We start from the raw sequence: 19,108 nt of genomic DNA on the forward strand, positions 1-19,108 counted from the left end.
AAATTTGCTCAGTAGTGTCCGACTCTTTGCTACCCCTTGGACTATACAGTCCATGGAATTCTCCAGGCCAGAACACTGGAGTGGGTAGCCATTCCCTTCTCCAGAGGATCTTCGCAACCTAGGGATCAAACCCAGGTCTCCCACATTGCAGGCGGGTTCTTTGCCAAATAAGCCAACAGGGAAACCCTTATATGTAGTGCTGTGTATATATTAATTTAATTTTAAAAAATGGATAATTAAATAATATTTGATATCTTTCTGATGATTCAGTTCTAAGCTCTGAATTATATATAACTAGTTTAAGGAATCATACAGGCTCATATGGATGCAAGTCTTTCCTGTGATCTGTGAAGTAAACTAGGGACTCGATGTATTTGAGTGATGCAATTTCTGAGCTTTTCCTAAACTTCCCCAAAGCAATGCCTTATTTATTTGTTATAAAATGTACCCTATATATCATCATGTCTCTTTTAGGAGAATGCTTCTGCTGCTGCTAAGTCACTTCAGTCATGTCCGACTCAGTGCCACCCCATAGACGGCAGCCCACCAGGCTCCCCGGTCCCTGGGATTCTCCAGCAAGAACACTGGACTGGGTTGCCATTTCCTTCTCCAATGCATGAAAGTGAAAAGTGAAAGTGAAGCTGCTCAGTCATGTCCAACTCTTAGAGACTCCATGGACTGCAGCTTACCAGGCTCCTCCATCCATGGGATTTTCCAGGCAAAAATACTGGAGTGGGTTGCCATTGCCTTCTCCCCTTTTAGGAGACAGTCAAAACTAAATTGGGGATGATCTCATGGAGAATAACTATTAATATTTTTCTGCAACCATGGTAAAGGGAGGACATGGACAAGGAAAACTGCACTGCTGTGACAGACTTCCTCCTTGGATTCTCAGATGCCCCTGAGCTCAGAGTCTTCCTCTTCCTGCTGTTTCTTTCCATCTATAGAGTCGCAGTTTGGGGAAACCTGGGCATGATTGCTCTCATTCAGGTCAGCTTTGGACTCCACACCCCCATGTACTTTTTCCTCAGCCACTTGTCCTTTGTGGATTTCTCTTACTCCACTATCGTCATGCCAAAGATGCTAGCTAACATCTTAAATGAAGACAGCCATTTCCTTCCTGGAATGCACTGTGCAATTCTACCTGTTTTGCACATTTGGGATAACTGAGGTCATTCTGCCGGCAGTGATGGCCTATGACTGCTTTGTGGCCATCTGTGACCCACTGCTCTACATGGTCACCATGTCCCGAAATCTCTGCATGGAGTTGGTGTCTTGTTGCTATCTCAATACTACTGTATGTTCTGTTACTCACTTGTGTTTAGCTCTTCAGATCCCATCCTACAGATCAAATGTGATCAACCACTTCTTTTGTGATCTTCCCGCTGTCTTGTGTCTTGCTTTCTCTGATGTCACCGGGAATCGATTGGTGCTATACATTGTGGCCACTTTCAATGAGGTTATCACCACTGTGGTCATCCTCACGTCCTACTTGTTTATTCTCATCATCATCCTGAGGATGCGCTCTGCAGACAAAAGATGCAAAGCTTTTCCACGTGTGCTTCCCACCTCACTGCCATCATCGTCTTTCACAGAACAGTCCTTTTCATTTATTGCCAGCCCCACTCTGGCAACAGCATGGGCACTGACAAAGTGGCCACAGTGTTCTGCACTGTAGTGATCCCCATGCTGAACCCCCTGGTCTATAGTCTGAGGAACAAGGATGTGAAAGAAGTGCTCAGAAAAGTGGTAAGCTCCAAAATATTATCCTAGAGAATATTTTCCTAGCAGGACTCAGGGTTAGAGATTGGAGGCTGATGAAAGGGTAATGATGCGTTTCAGTGTTGGAGTGAAAAGAGCAGTCAAGATGTGAATAGCTATGAGTGAGTCTTTTTAATTCTCTTTGTGCCTTTTCAATTTACAAGTTTAGGATTGATTGAGAATATTGCAAAATGTGCAGCCTACTTCTTTGCTTTGATGCTATATAAAATGTTTTAAATTGGACAGTACACTGGACTGTTAAAGCACACAAATTTAATTTTCTCTTAGACTTTCATGAGTTTAATGGACTAAGTATCACATTTTATTTTAACATCCATTATGGGGACTATGATTCATTTCATAATTGAACACCTATTATTTTACAATAAGGAACACACCTTTGTCAGTTTTTACAGAGAATAAGATTCCATATGTGTATATAAATATAAATATATATATTCTCTTTATTGTTTTGTTCTTACTTCCTTTATTATTTTTTGTTTTTGTCATTGCAGTGTCCAGTGGTTTAGGGGTTTCATATATTATCACATATGAATAATAGAAATATTGATAATAATTACATTACAGAAATTTTAGGGAAATTAAATTACATGTCCAGTGAAAATAGCCTAGGAATATACCTAACGCATAATTGGTCATCTCTTTATGTATGTGTATATGTGTGTCTCTTTCATGCATTGGAGAAGGAAATGGCAACCCACTCCAGTATTCTTGCCTGGATAATCCTAGGGACAGAGGAGCCTAGTGGGTTGCCGTCTATGGGGTCACAGAGTCGGACACGACTGAAGCGACTTAGCAGCAGCATATGTGTGTGTGTGTGTGTGTGTGTGCGCGCATAGATGTATATTGTCTATTGCACTTGACAGTATTGTGCTTTGCAGATACTGCATTTTTACAGATTGAAGATTTGTGGCAACCCTGCATCAAGCAAGTCTATTAGCACTGTTTTTCCAGCAACATTTGCTCACTCCTATCTCTGTCACATGTCATATTTTGGTAATTCTGGCAATATTTTAAACTTTTTCATTACTGTGTAAGTTATGGTGATCTGCCATCTCTGATGTTCCTATTGAAAAAGATTATAACCCACTGAAGGTTTAGATGGTGTTAGCATTTTAAAGTATTTTTCAACTAGAATATGTATATTTTTTAGTTTTTATTGATTTGCAAAAAGTTTTTAAATTATTTTATTTTATTTGGCTGTGCTGGGTCTTCTATGTGGCATGTGGACTTCTCTAGTTGCAGTGTTTGGGTTTAGTTCCCTGTGGCATGTGGTATCTTAGTTGCCCCCAAGGGATCAAGCACAGGTCCCCTGAAAAGGACAGTGGATTCTTAACCACTGGGCCACTAGGGAAGTCCCAATATATGTACATTTCTTAGACATAATATTTCAGTGTACATACTTAGACATCTGCACACTGAAAATGTGTTTGACCTGCTTTATTAATGATATTTGCCTTGTTGGAAAGAGAAAGTGAAATCGCTCAGTCGTGTCCAACTCTTTGTGGCCCCATGGACTGTAGCCTGCCAGGCTCCTCTATCTATGGGGTTTTCCAGGCAAGAATACTGGAGTGGGTAGCTGTTTCCTTCTGCAGGGCATCTTCCTGACCCAGGGATCGAACCAGGGTCTCCTGCACTGCAGGCAGGCTCATTACTGTCTGAGCCGTCAGGGAAGCCTAATTTGCCTTATCACAATAAAGTGAATATACCAAACCTATAATATCTCCCAGCTATGTCTGTATGCTTATAAATGTATATGCCTACATATTATGTAGATATATTAATATATTATATATGTGTATGTATTGGTTGGTTGTTGTTTAGTCACTAAGTTAGGTTCGGATCTTTTGGGACCCCATGGACTATAGACCATCAGGTACCTCTATGTATGCAATTATTTAATAACCATTGTTATGAAGAGCAGCATTGCTGACTTTTGCCTCTTTTCTCACTTTCAATTACTTTCTTCTGGCTTACTTTAAAAATATGCATTAAATGCTTACTGTGACTCATAGGTGGACTTCTAACCTCTGTGTACATTTCTTTTCTGTGTCTTGATGAAATGACCTTTGTTCATCCTTCCTTTATGTGTTTAAACTTCATTTCTTCCTTCAACCTTGGCTCATATGTGTCACTGATACTTTATTTGTGCTTCCATTATGATTTATGTAAATTTCTACATTAAATTCACTTGCTCAATGAAGCATCTCTCTGTGTGTCTATACTAACGTTAGAAAGCACTACACTGGAGTTTATGAAAACCGGGATAGGCAATTTGACTCTGATTTTTTAATTTGACAAGTAACACAAACTTCTCAATTTCTCAGTTTCCTCAAGTTTGAACAATGGTTATTACTGTTAACCTCTCAACATTATACCGAGATTACATTTTGACAACATGTAGGTACTCACTGGCACTAGGAAGATCCTTTATGTGTGTTTCAGTGAAATCTTTGGGGCCTGGAACTATTTATTCTTTTCTCTCTCACTATCACGTATTATATTTATTTTTTTTATTAGATAGATGAATAAAAACTGGTATATAAACTGTATGTATATTGAGCTTTTGGGGGGTGTTAGTTCTAAAAGGTCTTGTAGGTCTTCACAGAACCATTCAACTTCAGCTTCTTCAGCATTACTGGTTGGGGCATAGACTTGGATTACTGTGATATTGAATGGTTTGCCTTAGAAATGAACAGAGATCATTCTGTCGTTTTTGAGATTGCATGCAAGTACTGTATTGTCACCCTGCTTATTTAACTTATATGCAGAGTACATCATGAGAAACGCTGGGCTGGGAGAAGCACAAGCTGGAATCAAGATTGCTGGAAGAAATATCAATAACCTCAGATATGCTGATGATACTACCCTTATGGCAGAAAGTGAAGAGGAACTAAAAAGCCTCTTGATGAAAGTGAAAGTGGAAAGTGAAACAGTTGGCTTAAAGCTCAACATTCAGAAAGTGAAGATCATGGCATCTGGCCCCATCACTTCATGGCAAATAGATGTGTCAGTCACTCTTCTAATATATTATTTGCAAGACAGATGTTCAGATCCATCCATCAGGAAGAATGTCTCTGACCAAGAGAAATATAACCATTGGGGCCACATTCGCCCTCTTGGGTTCTCAGACTACCCAGAACTGCAAGCCCCCTCTTCCTGGTATTTCTGGCCATCTACAACTTCAGCATAGCAGGGAACCTTGGGATGATGGTCATCATCAAAGTTAACCCCAAACTGCACACCCCCATGTACTTTTTTCTCAGCCACCTCTCATTTGTGGATTTCTGCTATTCTTCCATCATTGCTCCCAAGACGCTGGTGAACCTACTTGCAGAAGACAGAGCATTTCATTTTGGGGATGTATGGTGCAGTTCTTTCTCGTTTGCACCTTTGTGGTGACTGAATTAATTCTATTTGCTGTGATGGCCTATGACGGCTTCGTGGCTATTTGCAACCCTCTGCTCTACACAGTCGTCATGTCCCAGAGACTCTGTGCCATGTTAGTGGTCACGTCATATGCATGGGGAGTAGCTTGCTCCTTGACTCTCATGTGTTCTGCTGTCGAATTATCTTTTCACGGTTTCAACACAATCAATCACTTCTGTGAGCTTTCTTCCTTGATTTCCCTCTCTTATTCTGATTCTTAGCTCAGCCAGCTGCTGCTTTTCACTGTTGCCACCTTTAATGAGGTGATCACATTGCTCGTCATTCTCACGTCTTGCGTGTTCATTGTTGTCACCACCTTGAAGACGCAATTAACTGGTGGTCGGCCTTCTCCACCCGCGCCTCCCGCCTGACCGCCATCAGCATCTTCCCCGGCACCATCCTCTTCCTCTACTCTGTGCCCAGCTCCACACTCTCCAGGCACACAGTCAAAGTGGCGTCTGTGTTTTACACGGTGGTCATCCCCATGCTGAATTCCCTGATCTACAGTCTGAGAAATAAGGATGTCAAGGACACAGTCAGCAAACTAATGAAAACAAAATTGTTTTCACATTGAAGGCATGTAACTGCTAAATATTTACTTTGGTTATTAAAGAACACTTTTCTGATTTTGAATGGATTATGTCAAAAATTTACTTAACAAATAACTTTAGATTTGAAAAACAAAAACAACAATGGAAAAAATATGAATTTTAGATCAGGAGACTATACCTGGTTCTGACTAAGTCAGAGAAGATGGATTGACCTGACTCAGTCATTATCTACAAAACCAGTTTAATATTTTGTTCATAAAGTGGTATATAGAACAAAAGAATATAGATAATATATCAAACATATTGTACATGTGCTGTAAACTCTAGTTCTGTTATTCCTTTTTTCCTGATGACTAATGAGTAGTCTTAAATAAATGACCAATTTTATACTTTAAATTTAGTGAATAGATGACAGGGAAAGATATAGTTTTACTTTCAGGAACCTCCCAAGCCAGTGGTGTTAGTTAATATCATAATACAGTTGGTGGGAAGAGACTGTACAAAATCATTTATGGCTATCATGCCTCTTTTACTTGGCCTTGAAGGATAGACAGATTTTTAAAGAGAAATAAAAGAGAATGACATAAGTTTTACTTGAAAGTGAGAGTTGGACTGTGAAGAAAGCTGAGCGCCAAAGAATTGATGCTTTTGAACTGTGGTGTTGGAGAAGACTCTTGAGAGTCCCTTGGACTGCAAGGAGTTCCAACCAGTCCATTCTAAAGGAGATCAGTCCTGGGTGTTCATTGGAGGGACTGATGCTGAAGCTGAAACTCCAATACTTAGGCCACTTCATGTGAAGAGTTGACTTATTGGAAAAGACCCTGATGCTGGGAAGGACTAGGGGCAGGAGGAGAAGGGGACGACAGAGGATGAGATAGCTGGATGGCAACACCAACTCGATGGACATGAGTTTGAGTAAACTCCAGGAGGCCTGGTGTGCTGCGTTTCATGGGGTCGCTAATGACTTCGGAAACAACTGAGCGACTGAAATGAACTGAACTGAAAGAACATAATGGTCAAGAGTCAATGATTCAAACATATTTTAAGCTATTATTGTAGGTCATATGCCTACAAGGTATCTTGCCAGGTGCTTGAAGAAATGAAATTGTGCATACATTGTAGCTACAATTATAACTTATTTTGGAAGAAAGTTTCAGTATAGAGAATGAAAGAATTTACAAGAGGCTTAAGAAAATTAGCTTGCTTCTTGAAATACTGAGAACAAAAACGTAGATACTTTATACATATTGTATGTTTTGTGTTGCCTATCACTTACCAATCATTATATATATATTATTACTTCACATGGCAGTTTGATCAAGCCTGTATCTTAGTTCTCCTTAACAGGACTCTCTAGAAAGTCTCCATAAAACAATTGAGTAGATTTGCTGTAAAAATTGGGAGCTAATAGCTTTCCTGGGACTTGAACATTGCTTTAAAATAGCTCTAATTTTTAAGTATAATCTAAACATTGAAATAATCTAATCTATATGGTTGTGTATATCAGGGAGGATTACATTTTCCTCTAAGCAATGTGATATTTAGGGGCTTCCCTGATAGCTCAGTTGGTAAAGAATCCACCTGCAAAGCAGGAAACCCAGGTTCGATTCCTGGATCGGGAAGATCCACTGGAGAAGGGAAAGGCTACTCACTCCAGTATTCTGGCCTGGAGAATTCCATGAACTGTGGTCCATGGGGCCCAAAGAGTTGGACATGACTGAGCAACTTTCACTTTCACCCTCATAGGCACATATATCTAATTTGAAATTAGCAATCATATTTATATTTTCTTTCATCTGTTGCCTCATCAGTTTTGCTAGAATTACTTACGCATCTGTTTTCTGTTCTATAATCTTTGTGTCTGAATGAAATTCCAAATCTTTTGAGAAAAATATTAAGAGAAATAACTCTATTTTCATGAGGATGAAGTAAAAATTGGAAAACAGTTCAATGGGGTAATTTCAAATGCTTATATGATTTCAAACTTACAAGGATGAATTATGTACATCACTTTTTTCTGGTTAACATTTTGATATGTAGTGATAACCAACATTATTTTATATATTCATAAATAAAATATATTCTTCTACAAATCACTGCTTACTTGATATTTACATTCACTAGAATATCAGTGGAAAGTAGCAGAAATGTTATATTAACCTTGACTCAAATCAGTAATAAATAATCCATTTTCAGAGCATAAATTTTCATGTTTCTTCTCTATCTTGACAAAGAATGACTAATTTTTTTGATTAATTCAGAGACACAATTCCTTTATTCTTATTCTGAAAAAATGGAAATACATATTACTTAAGTCCTCTGATCGTGATTTAAAAATTAGTGTGTGGCATAATCAAGAGAATTATTTAATATGGCAACACTACAGGCATTGATGCTCTTCAATAAATACTGATGTAAAATTCCACACTCTTCTATTATTTACCTTTAGATTTCAATTCATTTTTGGTAACCCCTATAGCTGCTGTAGAGTATAATTTACATTGATGTTACTCATTTTTTAAACTCATGTGCCTCTAAAATGAGTGACTTAAACTGCTTCTAAAGAAATCTCAATTATGATAATGTATTGAGTTAAATATACAATGGCAGAAAGCATCTCATGCATGAATATATTGATATAAAACAAAGTAGAAAGTAGACTTCAGAACAAGAAATATCACTAAGAATAAAGAGGGCATAAAATGATGAAGCTATGGGTTTATCATGGATTAGCTTCTTCTTCAGAGAAGGCAATGGCACCCCACTCCAGTACTCTTGCCTGGAAAATCCCATGGATGGAGGAGCCTGGTAGGCTCCAGTCCGTGGGGTCGCTAAGAGCTGGGCACGACTGAGCGACTTTACTTTCACTTTTCACTTTCATGGATTGGAGAAGGAAATTGCAACCCACTCCAGTGTTCTTGCCTGGAGAATCCGAGGGACAGGGGAGCTTAGTGGGCTGCCCTCTATGGGGTCGCACAGAGTTGGACACGACTGAGGTGATTTAGCTGTAGCAGTAGCAGCTTCTTCTTTTTAGTCTAAAACTTAAGGAAAGAAATTTTCCAAGTTGGTTTTTCTGTTTTAACTCTGAAGTAGGCAAATCACTCAATTTTTGTTGCTACTGTTGCTACAATTTGTTTTGTTTTGCTTTGATTTGTTGTTTGAAAGTGATATGTTTTCAATTTAAAGAATTGGAGAATTTTCAATGTTAAGGAAATTAGTTCAAGGTATGGAGAATATGCACTTCCCAGGTGGCACTAGTGGTAAAGAACCCACCTGCCAGTGCAAGAAAAGTAAAAGACTTGGGTTCAATCACAGGGTCTGGAAGATCCCCGGGAGGACGGCATGGCAACCCTCTCCAGGATTCTTGCCTGGAGAATCCCATGGACAGAGGAGCCTGACGGGCCACAGTCCATGGGGTCTCAAAGAGTCGGACATGACTGAATGACTTGGCATGCATGCATGGAGAATATACCAGGTATACTGGATACCAAGATTTCCAGTACTTGACTCAGTCTCATTACTGTATATATGAAAGCATGTATAATTCTCCTGCTGCTAGGAAGGAGGGCAGAGAATAAAATTGCTCGATTTTCATTTGTTTTTTCCCTCAGGAAAATGTCAGAATGGTAGATCCTACTCACATAGAAACTGCCCTGTAGTACATGAGAGACCTTGGGGAAGTCTTTACTTGCCTTTCTTAATATGGATAAAGGAGTTATCTTTTTAGGGTTGAGCCAAATGAGAGTGATAACATATGATATCTCTGTGCATTCATATCTCTACATATACATCTTCACTTACATCTGCATATATACACTACATGTGCAATTTGATATCTTTATTTTTTTAACTAAGCATATTTTTTCAAATGCAAAACCATAATTTTAAATAACATAATTTTCTACCCGAGATATGATACCCCATAGTTTTTTTTTAAAAGTTCTATTTTTTTACTGTTAACTTTCCCTATTCTAAACAATGTTACATTGTAGCTTTGGCGATAGTATTTTCTCAATTTTATCAAAATGTAATTAAATTATTTCTTTTAATAACTAACAAATAATAAGTCCACCTGCAATGTGGGAGACCTGAGTTTGATCCCTGGGTTGGGAAAATCTCCTGGAGAAAGGAATGGCTATCCACTCCTATATTCTTGCCTGGAGAATTCCATGTACAGAGGAGCCTGGCAGGCTACAGCCCATGGGGTCACAAAGAGTTGGACATGACGGGGAGACCCATTTTCACTGTCAAGAAAAAAAACTCATTAAAAGATCATATAGCTTTTATGGTTTTCAAGGCTAAGACTTGGGAAATATGTTACCAGTGGCTTTCCAGAAAAATGTATACCAGAGTTACATCTTTCTCAGTCCTTATTGACACTGACCACTACTATTGTAATTAATTAAATCCCTTTGTTAATTTGATAGGTAAAAATGATGATGATCTTCAGCATATATTGAAATTCTCTTTTGTATATTCTGCACAATTCAAAATGTAACTGTCCTTATGAGCCACTATTTTCAAAGAGATAGGTCATACTCCCCAACAAGGGAATTGTACAAACCTACTGCAAATTTATGTGACTGATAACTGAATAGAACAATTAGCTTGCATTATATAGGATCATAAAAGCTGTCACCCTACTTTGGCAGACTTACAACATTTCCCAAAGAAAGAGTCGATCTCCATCAGGCTCTAAATTAGATCACTGATTATGTTTCAAGGTCCAACAAAATATCTAACTGAATTCATCAGCTCGATTTATTGATAGATTAACGTGTGGAATTACATTGATTTCTGCTCATAATTGAATTTTAGTATTTTAGTCAGTGGGATCCACTGGGATATTGAACATATTGAATTATTTGATGATTGCATTTTAAAGAGTGTTCAGTAAAAATAAAAATAAAGCCAAAAAAAGAGAAGACAGTGTTTGATGCCTATAATTTTCTGAAGTTAATATAAACATGCTTTCTCCTTTATTCTTTTTTTTTTTTTTTAAAGAAACACAAAATCTGTCGTTTGGTTTCCCAGACCTGACATATGGTAGAAAGCACTCCTGTGGGAGAGTCCACTGTCACTGAGTCATCAGAAGCTCCTGAACTCAAAGTCTTTCTCTTCCTGCTCTTTCTCCTCAAAGATGCTGTCACACCTTTGGCCTGAGCATCACTGCACCAATTTAAGGCTATACCAGTTTATTCCACCATTCTAGTATAGCCTGTTAATTGTTTGATAAATTGCTTTGAGCAGGTTAAATAAAATTAGTTAGCAAATATATAATCCAATTTTACATATAATAACATACCATTTTGTGAGCCACAATATAATAATATGTTTCCCTTAGACATTCTTAACGTGTAGAAAAACATATGACATCACTTAATTTTGTGTTTAAACAATTTCTCAGTAGAACTGTAATTATGCAGGTACATATTCCCACTGGGAATTGGGTATCAGTGTGTGTTCCTGGGATCTGATGTGAGATCAGAAAACTAGTCTCAAAAGCCTCAGAGAAATATAAAAGGTCTTGAATTATCCTAGGGAACAGCAGTCTTCCTGAGGGAAGCACAAATTTCTTCTACAAACACAGAAGGCCATTCAAATCAGACAATTAAAAAATGTTACAGTAGGTCAATTTTTCTCTTTTAAGTATCAAAATTGACTTTTCCTGTGAAAAATGAACCACTGCTGACACAGTATAGAAAGAAGGTGAATGAAAAAGATAGTGATCTTACCTTAATCCCAGGATATTAGAACTTGATGGGATTTTAAGTTCTTTTAAGTTCATAGTCACTTATTCTACATGTAGAAACTGATAGTTTGATAATAAATATTCCCCAAGTAACACAAGTTTTAAATGATCAAGATACGTCTAACAAAAACAATAGCAGCAAAAAGGCCCAAACATTTGACACATGATATTAAATCAATTCTCACTATATTGGACTCTGATTAAGAATCTAAATGTTAACACTGTTCTAATCACCTATTATTTCTTTTTAAAGCATGTACATATCCATTAAGGCTGACTCAATCTATTTATTATATTATCCATCTTCTCTTACAGTATTGCATTGATGCCATCAATTATCAACACCCAAGAAACAGTACTGGGGTGGGGTTGCTGCTGCTAAGTTGCTTCAGTCGTGTCCAACTCTGTGAGACCCCATAGACGGCAGCCCACCAGGCTCCCCCATCCCTGGGATTCTCCAGGCAAGAACACTGGAGTGGGTTGCCATTTCCTTCTCCAATGCATGAAAGTGAAAAGTGAAAGTGAAGTCGCTCAGTCGTGTCCGACTCTTAGCGACCCCATGGACTGCAGCCCACCAGGCTCCTCCATCCATGGGATTTTCAAGGCAAGAGTACTGGAGTGGGGTGCCATGGGGTGGGGTTAGAGGAATGTTTTTAAGGGAGTAGGAAAAAAAAAAGTAGTGACTAGTATCAATAAAGAGAAATTCCTGCAAGAATAGATGATTTTGCTAAACTCTTCCAAAATCCTGTTTTCATGCTCACCTGACAAGTACATAGAAACATAGTAGTTGGCTCCTAAATGGTGTCTGTTTTTTATTTCCTGTATTATTTTCCCTTTCCATTTGTTCTATTTAGCTTTTATATTTCTTTTTTGAATCTTGAAATTTTCTTTCAGACTTGAAGTGTGTAATAAACTTGAAATATTATTACACTTAATGTTCTCTATATAAATTGTTCTCTTCAGGTCCTGCACATCTGTGAATAGAAATATGAGGTTTGGCAGAAAAACACCTCAGCAAAGAAGTGTTTCTCATGGTCAAAGCCTCAAGCTTATTTAAACATTGTCCCTAAAGATGAGTCTCTTTATTTGATGTCTTCCCCTACAATGCAGGAGACCCCAAGTTGATCCCTGGTTCAGGAAGATCCCCTGGAGAAGAAAATGGCAACCCACTCCAGTACTCTTGCCTGGAGAATCCTATGGACGGAGGAGCCTTGGTAGGCTATGGTCCATAGGATCTCAAAGAGTCAGACACCACTTCACTTTCACTTTCACCTTTGAATAGTCATTTTTCATTATTACAAAAGAAAGAATAGCTCAGAAAAGATATAATTGTATCTTTTTCTTGCCTTCAGAGAGTGGCAATTGCTCCACTCCTTAATCAATAGACAATCTTGTCTCTATGTTTGCAGAGCAAAGCAGATGGACTATCATTCAAGGAGAGTTAATATTTTCTAAGGAGGAAGCCATCTGTATTTCATAAAAGTATAATTCCAATGAATTAACTAGTAGATCAATGATGCTTTCCTTCTTTGCTTAACCCTTTGCTTAGAGGAAAAAGGAATCCTGATTGATAATAAAATAATATGTATTAATTTCTCAAGAAGTTCAAACTTGTCTCAATAGCTTAATAATATTAGCTTCCAAGGTGGTGCAGTGGTATAGCATCCACCTGTCAATGCAGGGGGCAGAAGAAATTTGAGTTTGATCCCTGGGTTGGGAAGATCCCCTGGAGGAGGAAATGGCAACCCAAGACAGCATTATTGCCTGGAAAATTCCATGGACAGAGGAGCTTCATGGGCTACAATCCATGGGGTTGCAAAGAGGTGGACACACTAAACACACACACATCACACATTGAATATTCGCTGTGTGAAAAACACTATTGAAAATACACATATTAGCTCATTTAATCCTCATCATTGTCTACCCTGTAGACAAGTGTCACTATAATATGTAATTTACATATCAGAATATGAAATCATATAGTTGTTGAAATTTTGCTGAAGTCATACAAATATGAGGTGAAAGAGCCAGACACACGGGATTTATCATCCATGCGTTCAACCACCACAGCACATCTTCTCTGATATTGTGTCAAAAGATGTAAACCTGTTGGAGCACAAACTCTAAATCAAGATTTGTGCTAGCTTTAAGCTAATATCCATATATCCAATTCAGCACATTGAGTTTTGGGGAATAACTGTCTTGGTTAGGCTAATCTTTTAAGTACCACTGTCTCTAACATTTCCATTTCTGGGGAGGTCGTATTTATTGAAGAGTGCCCAGTGATCCAGAATGTCCAAACTCTGGCCCTGACTCTTTGATTGCAAAGTTATGCAATCCTGGATTGTTAACTGGGTTGAAATCATCAGTTCCTCTTCAGTAGAGGTGGCCAACATATTTTAAAGAGCTGTGAGAATTAAGTTAGATGAGAAAGCACTTTGAAAATTATAAGATGGCAATGTATCCATGCCAGATTTTCACATTTACTCTAATTTATCTCTTTCATCTCCTGCATTGGCAGTCAGATTCTTTACTACTCAAGTGACCTGGGAAGCTGTTAATTTAGCTAACAGAACAAATGTAGAAAAATAGACATTAAGTAATCCAGAATCTGCAATCATAATTGTATACATAGTTGATTTGATTTTCTATACCCAAAGAATAGCTTGGTAAATAGTTGCATTATGCCTATTAATTCTAAATGTACGAAAAGTTTCAAAAGACATTCAGTTTTATTAAAAATCTGGAACAAATTGAGAAAAAACAGGAGCCTTATGATCCAGCAATCCCACTGCTGGGCATACACACTGAGGAAAGCAGAATTGAAAGAGACACGTGTACCCCAGTGTTCATCGCAGCACTGTTTATAACAGCCAGGACATGGAAGCAAACTAGATGTCCATCAGCAGATGAATGGATAAGAAAGCTGTGGTACATATACACAATGGAGTATTACTCAGCCATTAAAAAGAATACATTTGAATCAGTTCTAATGAGGTGGATGAAACTGGAGCCTATTATACAGAGTGAAGCAAGCCAGAAGGAAAAACATCAATACAGTATACTAACGCATATATATGGAATTTAGAAAGATGGTAACAATAACCCGGTGTATGAGACAGCAAAAGAGACACTGATGTATAGAACAGTCTTATGGACTCTATGGGAGAGGGAGAGGGTGGGAAGGTTTGGGAGAATGACATTGAAACATGTAAAATATCATGTAAGAAACGAGTTGCCAGTCCAGGTTCGATGCACAATACTGGATGCTTGGGGCTAGTGCACTGGGACGACCCAGAGGGATGGTATGGGGAGGGAGGAGGGAGGAGGGTTCAGGATGGGGAACACATGTATACCTGTGGCGGATTCATTTTGATATTTGGCAAAACTAATACAATTATGTAAAGTTTAAAAATAAAATAAAAATTAAATAAATAAATAAATAAAATGAATTGGGGAATAAAAAAAAATTTTGGTAATGTGGTTAGATCATAATCTGAGATAGAGTATATAAAATGAAAATTAAAATATATTCAAATCAGACATTATGCAAATGCTGAACTCGTAGGAGCCGTGTGTGATGTGCGTTGTTAAGGAAGAATTATATATGTATGATATATATATATACACATTATATATGACATAAAATGTATATATATGTATGTCTATATATAGATATATGTATATATGGGCTTCCCTGGTGGCTCAGCTGATAAAGAATCCACCTATAATACAGGACATCTGGGTTCAATCCCTGGGTTGGGAAGATCCCCTGGAGAAGGGAAAGGCTACCCACTGCAGTATTCTGGCCTGGAGAATTCCATGGATTTTATAGTCCATGGGGTCACAAAGAGTCAGACATGACTGAGCGACTTTCACTTTCACTATATATGTACATATGAAATTTGTACTTATATAAAATGTGCACATGTAAAAGATTTTACTTATTTCATTCATTAAGATGCTATAAATGTTACAAAAGATAATTCAAAGAATCACAATATTATAAATCAGGAATTCACAAATAAACTGACAATAGATACAAAACTGCCTTTCCACTACAGAGCAAATCAGTTGTCTCTGGAAAAAAATGTACCTGTCTATAAACAAGTATCATGTGTGTTTCTCTGGGCTATTTACAATTTACAGAGCTGTAGACTAGTGCAATGGCAAGAGAATGCAGACATCATTAAGAGAAGGGGGTAGGTGACCCTTTTTAAACATCTGTTACAATTTATCATTAAACATTGAAATATTCCTGAATACTCATTATATTGCCTGGATTAATTCAGTAATTGTCCAAGCATGAAAATTTCTCTAGTTAGATTCCATAGCTTGCTTATACTCTAAAAAATAAAAAATGGATGTACTACCTACTATTAATATGTTGCCAACTTTAGAACGGTGAATCAATGAGATGCTAAAGATATTTAACTGTAGAAGAAAATCATTTAACATATAATTTGATGAGACAGGCACTGTCATTTTCATACTAATGATGATGAAACTTAAACTTAGTGATTACTTGGCCTGACTAAAGAATTGTAACTGCTGAGCATTAGAGTTAGGATTCAGTTACTAATTCTGAATATTTTCTCTTTCTATTTTACAAGCAACTCTTAGAAGTTCCTTTTTTCCTCAGAGGCAAAATGCTTCTCAATGTATGAGAGATAAAGTACTTTGACTCCTCTAACTAGGCAAGGTTTTGACTGAAATAGAAATACTTTAACTTGTTGTGCAAGTAAAAAAGTACTGCAAAGTGGAACAGAAGTGAGTTACTCAGAGTGTGCTATATGCAATGTGATTAACCATGATCATTCACATTGGTGAAAGATGAGAGAGTAAATGAAAGTAAGAGGTTCAGAGGTTAGAGTTCACCCACTGGTTGATGCTGTGTCATTTAATGTGGAAAATTATAGCTTTAAGAAATAGAAGTGGTAAGTTATCAGTTCAACTGGAAATACGTACATTTTTGGTGCTTACTGTTCATATGCCTAGGGGTTACCAGGATGCCCGTAGATTTAGAATTAATGTTCTAATTACTTTAGCCATTTTCATATTTATTTTTTCTCTGACTCTTCAGGTTATTATAAACATCGGTACCCTGTCAAAATTCCAACCTCCACAAACCCTGCAGAGAATGCAGGTGAACAGCTCTGTGAAGACACAGTTCTTTCTCTTGGGAGTCAGTGACCACCCAGAACTGCAGAGTGCTCTTTTTGCTGTGTTTTTGTCCATCTACTCTGTTACCCTGATGGACAACCTTGGGATGATTTTATTAATCACAGCCAGTCCCCCTTTGCACACCCCTATGTACTTTTTTCTCCGCATCTTGTCTTTCGTAGATGCCTGCTACTCTTCAGTCATTGCCCCCAAGTTACTTGTGGGCTTAATTTCTGATAAGAAGACCACTTCTTACAATGGCTGTGCTGCACAGTTATATTTCTTCTGCTATTTGGAGGACATAGAGTCTTTTCTCTTGACTGTCATGGCTTATGACCAGTACATAGCCATCTGTAACCCCTGCTTTACACCATTATTATGTCCAAGAGGATTTGTTGCCAGCTTGCAATTGGAGCATTTCTGGGAGGCACCATGACCTCAATCGTCCACACCACAAATATATTTCACCTGTCTTTCTGCTCCAGTGAAATTAACCATTTCTTTTGTGACACCTCCCCTCTCTTCTCTCTGTCCTGCACTGACACTTACATCCATGACATTGTACTGGTGGTCTTTGCTAGTTTAGTGGAAGCCCTCTGCCTTCTAATAGTTCTCCTCTCTTATATCCTCATCTTAGCATCCATTCTTAAAACAGGTTCTGCAGAGGGAAGAAGAAAAGGATTCTCCACTTGTGCTTCCCATCTGACCGTGGTCTCTATCTACCATGGTACCCTGATCTTCATTTATTTGTGCCCTGGCACTGTCCATTCAATGGCTATTGATAAAGTGACCTCTGTGTTCTATACATTGATTATACCTATGTTAAATCCCTTAATTTACAGCCTTAGGAACAAATATGTAAAAAATGCCTTCAGGAAAATGATTAGCAGAAAATTTCTTCCTTAAGAAAGGATAAAACTGAGGCTGACAGCTTTTCTACCCTGTTTCTTTTTTATTTAATTTAAGTATATTTATTTTAATTGGAGGCTAATTACTTTACAATAGTGTATTGGTTCTGCCACACATCAACATGAATCTGCCATGGGCGTACATGTGTTCCCCATCCTGAACCCCCTCCCACCTTCCTCCCCATACCATCCCTCCGTGTCATCCCAGTGCACCAGCCCCAAGCATCCTGTATCAAACCTGGACTGGCGATTCATTTCTTATATGATATTATACAGATTTCAATACCATTCCCCCAAATCATCCCACCCTCTCCCTCTCCCACTGAGTCCAAAAGACTGTTCTATACATCTGTGTCTCTTTTGCTACCCTATTTCTTGACTTTTGTTCTCTAAATCTCTAAAGATTCTGAGTGCTGAAGCTCTAGTACTTTGACATAAGTTCCTATAACCTACCAGTACAACCTTCTGAATTTCCCATTATTTTCAATTGTGCCTAAATTGAGTGTAGGGAGCAGGCCTTAATAATCTTAATCTTCTCTCCAAACTAAGGAAGAGTAGCAATAGGGTCTCTGCTGTTTTGCACAAAAGGTGTTTTTTACATCTCTTTCCTCTGTTCCTGAGAGGCCCTAGTGAGGTATCATGAGAAGAGCAACTGCTCTATCCATGTCAATTAAACTTACTTCCCTAAAGGCTCCATTTTTTTTTTTTTTAACAATAGGCTTAATAGACTTGCTCAGTCAGTGTTACTGTATCAGATTAGTTTTGTTTGTACCCTTTTTATGTACTTACATCACCCTGTAAATATTCCATCATAACACATAGAAATAAGTAGTAAATAAATAAATAAGAACCCTCTCTCCATGTCTAAATATTCCATAAAAGCATGACGCTTACTATCCTGTTCCCCATTTTTTCTACTATGCCACTTACAGTGTTTGATCTGAGAATTCAATTTGAAAATACTTATTGAACAACAAATGTATGAGTGTAGCCAGAACAACTAATATAAGATTGAACCTTTGTAAAATGATCAAAAAAATTGTTCTTTTCTTTGATTTTATCCTACCATGTTCACTTTAGGTGAAATCTATTTGCATATGGTTTCTTTTGCCCTATACAGAAATGAGAGTCAGAGACAGGAATTATTTGTTATAAAACTCTTCATTCTGCCTTATTTCCTCTTCATTCTGCCTTAATTATATCAGCAAACATCCCCTGATCCTCCAAAGAACACCAAAGAGGACTCCCATCTCCCCACTGGGTTCATAGCATTGCAGTAGTTAATAATGAAAATAAGTAAGCAAATAAACTGAAAGGCCCCATAATATAGTTCATATCATAAACCATATATGTTAAATCATATATTAACACAAATATAGTTCCCTTTGCAGGGGAGGAACAAAGTATTAGTTATATTAGAATGCTATATATAGTGATTATGTTATCTATGAAAGTATGAAATAAATTAGAATACTATTCTAAACAAAATTTTAACAGTGGTTATCACAATTGTGTAGTGC

The 19,108-nt window shown here is 37.7% G+C and overlaps 3 pseudogenes; all 3 read left to right on the forward strand.

The window, feature by feature from the left end:
* Positions 1 to 5,844, forward strand: part of LOC133227859 (olfactory receptor 5D16-like) — an 85,799-nt pseudogene extending 79,955 nt beyond the window's left edge.
* LOC133229679 (olfactory receptor 5L1-like) lies at positions 638 to 2,228 on the forward strand (annotated as a pseudogene).
* Positions 5,845 to 16,101: 10,257 nt separating the features above from the next.
* Positions 16,102 to 18,296, forward strand: LOC133227299 (olfactory receptor 5I1-like; annotated as a pseudogene).
* Positions 18,297 to 19,108: the final 812 nt, after the last annotated feature.

The sequence above is a fragment of the Bos javanicus genome, chromosome 1 (genome assembly GCF_032452875.1).
Source record: "Bos javanicus breed banteng chromosome 1, ARS-OSU_banteng_1.0, whole genome shotgun sequence".
Lineage (NCBI taxonomy): Eukaryota > Metazoa > Chordata > Mammalia > Artiodactyla > Bovidae > Bos > Bos javanicus.